We start from the raw sequence: 9,912 nt of genomic DNA, 5'->3' as shown, positions 1-9,912 counted from the left end.
TCATATGTGACTGTTAAATACTATTGTATTTAACATAGTAAATACAATAGTTCAATAAATAGTAACAATACTATTTATTGTTAAATACTACTGTTAAATATTATTGAGACACTTGAACAAGATTAGAATGCAAATTGGAAATATACATACTCTATGTTCTTTCAACAGCAGTGACCTCTTTTCAGTTGTCATAATGTGTGCGTGCATTATATATATTAGCTTCTAGTTTTTGCTCCATCATCTAAAGATATTTGGATGCTTCCAGCTATTACTATTTTCCCCATTCTTGTTCCTTATATTTACAGCTGTTTAAAAAAGAACCAATCAATCATATCATCTTTTCAGTTTCCTACAAATCTCTCTGCAGCCAAACAACTGCATCTGAAAAACTTTCTATCTTCTTTGCTGATCATTTTCACATATTAAATGGTCCAGAGAGATAGGAGTAGTTTGGGATTGGGCAGCATATAAAAACTCCAAATAAATAATAAATAAATAAATAAAACTAGGAGTAGTTTAGTGCTAAACTACTTTTTCTTGGTCCATCTCTTAGCTGGACAAAAAGTTTTCTTTTTGTTTTAATAACTAAAAGTAGAAGTCGCTTCTATTTTTCCCCCACAACAAAAATCCTGAGGTTCGGCTGACAAAGGATTGGCCCAAAGTCATCCAATGAATGAAGCTGGAGTAAATCCTGGGTGTCCCTGCTCCTTATTCAACACTTTAAGCATAGGTAAAGGTTCCCCTAACACATATGTGCTAGCCATTCCCGACTGTAGGGGGCGATACTCATCTCCGTTTCAAAGCCGAAAAGCCAGCGCTGTCCGAAGACGTCTCCGTGGTCATGTGGCCGGCATGACTAAATGCCAAAGGCACACGGAGCACTGCTACCTTCCCACCAAAGGTGGTTCCTATTTTTCTACTTGCATTTTTACATGCTTTCAAACTGCTAGGTTGGCAAAAACTGGGATAAGTAACGGGAGCTCACTCCATTACATGGCGCTAGGGATTCGAACCGCTGAACTGCCGACCTTCTGATCAACAGGCTCAGTGTCTTAGCCACTGAGTCACTGCAACCCTTTAAGCACAACACCCTACTGTTTTCCATGGTGGAAGATCTGACAAGGGAGGAGTATTAACAGCCTTTATTAATCTGAAGCAAAGATTACATGCTACAGAACTTGATAAAGTAGCTCTTGTCTAGGCATTTCACCACTTGCCAATTTAGGTTTCACCTCCCACAGAAATTGAACTTCCAAGTAGATACAGTGGTGTAAATATTTGGCAGGGACAGAACATTTAAAAAAATGGAATTGAGTGATGGACTCAGTGGTGGGTTTCAAAATTTTTTAGAACCTCTTCTGTAGGTGTGGCCTGCTTTGTATGGGAGTGGCTGCCAGCCATGTGACCGAGTGGGAGTGGCTTGGCAGCCATGTGACCAGGTGGGAGTGGCTTGGCAGCCATGTGACTGAGTGGAAGTGGTTTGGCAGTCATGTGACTGGGTGGGCGTGGGCCAACTTGTAAAATGTGGTGAAACTCACTTAACAACACTCTTGCTTAGCAACCAAAATGTTGGCTGAGATACTCTGGCATTTGAAGCACGCAAGTCTTAAAGCTGTCAAGTTACAAGATCCTTGCACCCCTAACCCTTTAGAAAAAAAAACCCCAGGAGTGTTCAAACTTGACAGCTTTAAGACTTGTGGACTTCAACTCCCAGAATTCCTCCTCCAGTCATATTGGCTCAGGAACTCTCGCATTGAAGTGTGCAAGTCTTAAAGCTGTCCATTTACAAGACCCTTGAACTCCTAACCCTTTAGAAAAAAAAAACCCCAGGAGTGTTCAAACTTGACAGCTTTAAGACTTGTGGACTTCAACTCCCAGAATTCTTCCTCTCGCTCTTCATCTTGATGATGTGCGGACGGGCGGGGGGAGGGAGCTGGAACCGGTATTAAACGGCACTGTAGATTTGTGGAACCTCTTCTATAGAATAAGTTAGAACTGGCAGGAACCCACCCCTGGATGGACTCCATTGTTGTGTAAAGAGGATCTAGCAAATTGTCACTTGGTCAATGTATCTCAGATCAGGCACCACCAGATCAAGGGCTGAGTTCAATCACCAACAATGGAGGGTCTCCAAAAAGTCTGAATACTGAAGTAATCCATCCTTCTAAGAGAATAGTGTACTCTTTTTTGTGTTGTTGGAAGAAACGTCCTTCTGGGTTCAGTTCCAAGTGGGGAAAAAGACACCAGAAACATGGAGGCTGCTTGGAAAGATGGCTTTAATGCTGGACAGGATCAAATGGCTTGAGTTCCTGAACAGAAAAGGAGGATCACACATGTTTCAAATGTTGGGTGAAGAAAGGGACTTGCTGAGAGTTCCTGAGTTTTTATATCCTCTGTTCAGCTCCGCCTCCACCTCTCTGTTTCCTGTTCCTGTGTATGAAATGTATTCTGATTGGTTGTCAGACTCCCAGGAGCAGGGAGTCTTAGCTAACTTTGTAGGTTGTGTGTCTTTTGAATCCACGTTTGGTTGCCTTGCTTCTTCCCAAGTGCCCTGTGGTGAAATGGGTAAAGGACTAATACTATCATGCCTTAATCCCATCACCCTGGAACAGAAGGGGGGTTCTTTGTTATGTAGAATAGACAGTCTCAGGCATTTTAATGGCCCATTGACACAGGTGGGGGCTATTAAGAGTGAGTCTGTTTCCTGCCTAAAAACATGTCCCTCCGTTTCTTATCCAGCGAAAAATAATATTCTGCCTTTTCAATATTTCCCAGGATATTTCATTTTTTTTTAAGGAGAGGGATAGGTTTTAACTTTCTACAGTGTATTTCATAGACATTGTAGCTCACCTGTTTTATTTTGGTCTTTTATATAAAATTAAGTTATCTTTGGTGTTTTGTATAAGATTGAGTCAAAAGTTCTTCAGGTAAGCATAGTTCATATTAAGAAAGTTTAGTTAATTGAAGGGGTTTCAAGATTAATTGCTTGCTGCATACCAGTGAAAGGGAGTGGTGGCTTGAATATTGGTTTATTAAACCAAAATTTATAAAAACACATCCATGAAGTGTATTTCATTTACTTGTTAAATAAAATAAAACTTTGGCTTTTTGACAATTCTTTTCAACTATTTTTCCAAGCTTTGTAACTAAAATTATTATGTGTATTTTAGAGAAGCTTTCCTTACTAATGTAAGCGTGCTAAATTTGTTTTTCAAATCAATGGAAATTTTTGTAGTCCAACTTAAAAAAAAAATATTGATTAATGCTTTTATTAACAAAATATTTACCATGATTTTGAATTTTTAAAGAGAGACATCTGGTTTCAACTACCCTCAAATATATAACATCCTAAATCATTTGACGATGATGTTATCCATTCAGTCAAGTCCTACTCTTGGTGATTCTATGGGCCAGGTCGCTCTATATCCGTGATGCTGAACCTGTGGCATGCCTGCCAGAGGTGGCACGTAGAGCCCTCTCTGTGGGCATGTGCATTGTTGCCAGCTGCTCTTCTTCTTTCCGGTGTGCACATGCGTGCCGGCCAGCTGATCTTCATGTGGGGCCGGAGCCCCAGAAACCCAAAGACCAGCTCTGGTCTTGTGGCTTCCAGGGCTCCGGCACACGCGAAGACCAGCTATGCATGGACACTGGCCAGGTGGTCTTTGGGTTTCCAGGGCTCTGGCACACGGGAAGATTAGCTGGCCAGTGCGCATGCACAGCTGGTATTCGAGTTTCTGGGGCTCCGATGCGCACATTCCCATTTGGGTACTCGGTGACGAAAAGTTCGCCATCGCTGATCTATATCTTCTGATCTAGTAGTATTTGAGTTTTTCTATGCTCTGGTTGATGTCAGCTCTGATAAAGTGTCCAGTCACCATGTTCAGCCTGGTTTCCTTTTACCCCTGAATCATTCAGTGGTCTTAAATCTTTTTTTATGCTGTTTCTTTTAAGATTTGTATTTTTTTCAATCTCAATCTGGAACAGTAAACTCTGGCAAAATCCATATGCAATTCCTGGACAAACACAGATGACCAGAAAGTCCAATTCTGGATAGAAGTTGCAAAACACTTATAAATTATAGCTCTCATATTTAATTGAGGAAATTCCATTGACATTATATGTAAAAGTATATGTATATGTGTATGTGTATGTGTATGTATGTATGTATGTATGTATGTATGTATACATACATACATACATACATACATATATATATATATATATATCTTGTGTTATCCTTGTACCAAAGATTTGAAGTCATAGTAGATGCTGAGTAACACATAAAATTTGTGTTAACCCCAGGGAACATTTTAGTGTTGCTTCGTATATAATGCACTTTTTATATTTTATTTTTAATCCTGAAAAGTAAAACATATAACAAATTGTTGCAACATGTATTCAATATTTTAGCAAGCTTGATATGTGAGAATTTGCTATAACTTTTTCTACTGTTTGTTTAAAGAAGCTATGTTTTTTTTCAAGCTTGTGTTACACTCATAAAAAATTCAGGCTGCTTAACTGAAAACCATAATTGTACCAGGTCCAAAGCACTTCTGTTGAAAGTATGCACAGCCCTAATATATCACATTTAATTTTTTATATGTAGAAAAATGGTATTGATTTAATGAGCATGCTTAGTTGGAACTTAATGCTTTTTGAATTGGGGTGTGTGTCTTAAGAGCAGATGTATCTTAGATTGGATGATAAATTACAACACAAAAATAGGTATGAAAGAGAAAATGACTACCTTTAGAAAACAAATTTGCTGTTTGTGACAGAAGAGTATGAACTTACCTTTTATTTTAATTACATTTTAATGGGGGCATTTTTCTTCTTACATTGTTCAATAATTAACAGCTTGAGCCATTACCTAGTAGTTTGATTTTTGATACTTTTAATATTTACAATTGACAGTAATAAAGTGCATAGAAATTCTGGACTCATTCAAACAGACATACATTCTTTGGATTATTTTGGATCATAGTTTAAGAAGCCATAGCATTAGTTGGTCATAATAAAAATAGATGAGAAATGCTGCTTTTTATCTTGATTCCAAACATTAATTTCATAATTTCAGTAGATTGTAGGCTGAAAATGTTGATTGGAGCAGACTAATTTCAATAAATGGAATTTCACTCATGGCCATTTTGGCATTTTTTTTTCACTGAGTCAACCTTAAGCAATGGGAATCATGGAAACTTACAAGCATGCTGCATAAGATTATGTGGATTTCATTTATACTTCTCAGAATTTGGATAATGGAGTTTAAATTTATATCCAACTCAGTTACATTTTAAACCATGGTGTTTAAAATTCAAATATTCCTGTAGGTGTGCTGCAGCTCAGGGAAGGGCACATGGTATGCGTGAGAGGTGCTGAATGGATCAAGGAAGATCGATGGAAGTGCAGTGCAGATCACTAAGGTATGGGGGGGGGATGAGGTGCCGTGTGGGTTGGGGATGCAAGGGCACTGCATGGATCACTACTGCAATGCGCTCTACATGGGGCAGCCCTTGAAGAGCTTTCGGAGACTTCAGCTCGTCCAGAATGCAGCCGCGCGAGCGATTGTGGGTGCACCTCGGTACACCCACGTTACATCTATCCTCCGCGAGCTGCACTGGTTACTGATTGGTCTCCGGATACACTTCAAGGTGCTAGTCGTCACTTATAAAGCCCTTCATGGTATTGGACCTGGGTACTTGAGAGACCGCCTGCTGCCAATTACCTCCCAAAGACCCATTAGATCACACAGGGCTGGCCTCCTCCGGGTTCTGTCTACCAGCCAATGCCATCTGGCTACTACCTGGGGGAGGGCCTTCTCTGTGGCAACTCCGGCCCTTTGGAACGAGCTCCCCGCAGAGATTCGGACCCTCACCTCTCTCCAGGCCTTCCGAAAAGCCGTTAAAACCTGGCTGTGTCGGCAGGCCTGGGGTTGATGAGTTCCCTTCCCCTCTCGATTTGTGTGTCTGTTGGTCATTTTTAAATGCCTGTATTTGTAGTTTTTGTGTTTCCCTTTCCGCCTTTGGGTTTGTGCGCCGCCCTGAGTCCCGCTGGGAATAGGGCGGCATATAAATAAAACGAAACCTAAACCTAAACCTAAACCTAATCATGCAGGGTGCAAGGGGTGTGTAAGAAGTGCCATGTGAGTTGGAGAGATTGCATGGGGTTGTGGCAAGGTTCAGGAAGAGTGTGTAATGCTGGATGCAACACAAGCTCAAGGGCAGGAGACCAAACTGGATGGATGGATGGATGGATGGATGGCGTGGTGGCCTAGTGGTGAAGATGCTCGCTTCCCACTCGGAAGGTTTAGGTGGTGCAGATATTTTTCTCCTAAGCTGCAAAGAAATATATTTGCTGCAAACCCCGCGTCGCTTCAGGAAGGACATCCGACCAATAAACGCTCAGCTCCATCCAATTGCCCCAACTCTACCCCGAATTAAGGGATAAGAGGCTCGTAAAAAGGGAGGATAGATAGCTGATATTATATTATTATGAGACTAGTTACATTCTGGCTTGCTAAACTAAATTAATATTTACTAATATAATGGTTTTGATATTAAGGAAAAAAAACAATTTAGATCTTCTAACACAGAAGTCCCCAACCTTTGCGGCTTGGTGGCCTGCATTGAGCGGGGGGGGGGGGAATAGGCCACATGAGCGGCGGGCTGATGTGTGTGCAACTTCACTCATACAAGTGGAGCCGGCGCGCATGTGCGTGTGTGTTGGGCTGCCGCTCACACAAATGGAGCTGTGCACACTGGCCCAGTTCTCACGCAGGTTGGTTCGGAACAGGCCACAGCGCAGTAGTGGGCTGCGGCTTGAGGGTTGAACCCCTGTTCTAACAGATTTCTGTCTCTGCTAAAGATTGATTCTTCAATGGAAAAATCCCAGGTGTGTATGCTTTCCCTTTAGGCCTATTATATCTGGGTTGTAAAAATCCAGATAACCATTCTATGGCGGGAAACTCTCTCTGTTGCCATGTAGTAGCCATCTGGATGTTTGTAGCCCACATATGGAAGCCTAGTTTGTGCTTGTATAAATTCCCCATTTTGTGAAATAAGAGTCAAATTACAATAATGCTTGTTGCTAAACGCAGTAAAAATTCTTGCTAAATATAGAACAGATGAGCCTGCTTAAGCAAAAATGTTTTTCAGTATTAACAAGCTCGTGTGATTAACAAATGTCTTCTTATTTGATTTAGGTATCCTTGATTTAGGGATAGTTGGAAGCATTTAGTCACAGATTTTCTTTTGAAAAGAGTTCAGAGATTTGAATGGCATGATGTAGAATAGAATAATGCCTGGTTTGGAAAGTTACAGACAAGGGGTTATCAATTGTACGCAAGTGCATTTTTTTTTCTTAGTTCTCTCTCCTGATTCTTTTTGAACTTCTAGGTTGCCCACAATTATGTGGCAATGATGTGAGCGAGAGTGGGGTGGAGAATACACCACCACATCCTGGCTGCAAAACTCCAGACCACGAATAAGTAGCAGAGACATACAGGAAACATGAAGACTTTTCTGTTAACAGGCTGATGCCCCTCTTCTGGTGCACCAATTGCGTCCCTACCTGAACCGGGAGGCCCTCACAACAGTCACTCGTGCCCTTGTGACCTCTAGACTGGACTACTGCAACGTGCTTTACATGGGGCAGCCCTTGAAGAGCATTCGGAGACTTCAGCTTGTCCAGAATGCAGCCGCACGAGCGATCGTGGGTGCACCTCGGTTCACCCACGTAACACCTATCCTCCGCGAGCTGCGCTGGCTGCCTATTGGTCTCCGGATACGCTTCAAGGCGCTAGTCGTCACTTATAAAGCCCTTCATGGTATTGGACCTGGGTACTTGAGAGACCGCCTGCTGCCAATTACCTCCAATAGACCGATTAGATCCCACAGATTAGGCCTCCTCCGAATTCCATCCGCCGGCCAATGCCAGCTGGCGACTACCCGGAGGAGAGCCTTCTCTGTGGCTGCTCCGACCCTCTGGAACCAGCTCCCCGTGGAGATTCGAACCCTCACCACCCTCCAGGCCTTCCGCAAAGCCCTTAAAACCTGGCTGTTCCGACAGGCCTGGGGCTAAAGAGCTTTTGCCCCCCCCCCCTCGAATGGTATGGTTGTTGTGTGCTTTTAAATTGTGTATTGTTTTGTTTGTCTTTTTTATCCCTTATCTGTATCCCCTTCCCTGACTTGGATTGTGAACCGCCCTGAGTCCCCTCCGGGGAAAAGGGCGGCTTATAAGTGCAATAAATTCAATTCAATTCAATTCTAGAGGAATGACACCACTAGTACAACTTACTTCATGGGCACAAGGCTTGGCCCTTATCAATTCTTATCGTTTCCAGTAGTTGAAATCTTCTAGGACAGAGAGAAGCAACGTGGAATTAAGGAGAAACTTCCTAAACAGTGAGGACAGTTAACCAGTGGAACAGCTTGCCTCCAGAAATCGTGGGCACTCTCCATCACTGGGTGTTTTTAAGAAGAGTCTAGACCACGGGGGTCAAACTCGCAGCGCCACGTTGCCGTCATGTGATGTATCAAGATGGTTTTACCCTTCATGGAGCTGGGATGGGCGTGGCCTCCGTGTGATCCATTTGGCCTGCAGGCCGCCATTTTGACACCCTTGGTTTAGACAGTCATTTATCCGAAATGGTATAGGTTCTCCTGCTTCAGCAGGGGGCTGGACTAGAAGACCTCCAAGGTCCCTTCCATCTCATTCTATTCTAAAAATATATATATATACACTTTATTGTTTTGGTGAAACTCGACTTCAAATGAATTTCATATTCCTCTTAACGGATGTACAGTTGGTGAAGTGTAAATAAGACATTTTGCAACTCTCATTTGCAGCCAAGTCTTCTTCACACTTGAGCAATTTCTCACTTGTTACTGAAAAGGGAAGAATTGTATACAATATAACTATATTTGGTAGTGGCAGTGGTGGGTTTCAAAAATTTTTGGAACCTCTTCTGTAGGTATGGCCTGCTTTCCGGGTCCACTGGTGGAACCTCTTCTAACCGGTTTGGTAGATTTGACGAACCGGTTCTACCGAATAGGTGCAAACTGGTAGGAACCTACCTCTGGGTAGTAGGCTTATTTTCCAGAAATTGACTTATTCTCGCTAATGTCAAAGGACAAAACTCTGGAGTCCTGGGTGCTTGCTGAGCTTCGTGTTGTTGTTCCCCCCCCCCCCATTTCCTGACCAACTGAAGATGCTAGTTGGATAATGAAACATCTGCAAAGAAACAAGCTGAGTGGGTACCAAGCCCTCCATAGTCGAACCTTGAACTTCTGATTAACCCAGACCCACTAGTTTGTGTTGTCAATAGTTGGGGAGGGGGGACTGATGAAGAAATGTCCTTCTGGGTTCGGCTCCAAGTGGGGAAAAAGACACTGGAGACATGGAGGCTGCTTGGAAAGTCGGTTTATTGTTGGACAGGACCACATGGCTCGAGTCCTGAACAGAAAAGGGGATCACATGCTTCAATGTTGGTGGAGGAGAAGAGAAGGGCTGAAGGAGGGGCTTGCTAGGCTTTTTATAACCTGTTCAGTCCCACCTCTCTGTTTCCTGTTCCTGTGTAAGAAATGTATTCTGATTGGTTGTCAGACCCCCATGGGGCCATGCAGGAGCAACTCTCTAGGCTGTGTTTTGAATCCAGGTATGGATGAGTTCTCAAATGCCATGTGGGGAGTTGGGGCCAATATTATCATGCTTTAATCCCATCCCCCTGGAGCTGAAGTGGAGAAGCCTTTATTATGTAAAGTGGACTAACTTGGCCTTCTTAATTGACAAAGTGGGAATGGGCAGGAAGCTACAGGCAGCTATTCTGTCTTTTAAAAACATGTTTCTTCCTTTTCACATCCAGAGAAATATTCTGCCTTTTCAATGTTTCCTAGGGATAGTTCATTTTTCTGG

At 42.6% G+C, this 9,912-nt stretch overlaps 1 long non-coding RNA gene across 1 annotated transcript; it reads left to right on the top strand.

Annotated features, from left to right (window-relative positions):
• Positions 1-2,845: 2,845 nt before the first annotated feature.
• LOC116503934 lies at positions 2,846-7,609 on the top strand. The gene is made up of 3 exons (XR_004254754.1): positions 2,846-2,927; positions 5,331-5,423; positions 7,395-7,609. It is a non-coding gene; the product is annotated as an uncharacterized LOC116503934 (long non-coding RNA).
• The last annotated feature ends 2,303 nt before the right edge of the window (positions 7,610-9,912 follow it).

This window comes from Thamnophis elegans, chromosome 1 (assembly GCF_009769535.1).
Source record: "Thamnophis elegans isolate rThaEle1 chromosome 1, rThaEle1.pri, whole genome shotgun sequence".
Taxonomy (NCBI): Eukaryota; Metazoa; Chordata; class Lepidosauria; order Squamata; family Colubridae; genus Thamnophis; species Thamnophis elegans.
Note: the sequence above shows the minus strand (reverse complement) of the source record. Positions and strands in the feature narration are given on the sequence as shown.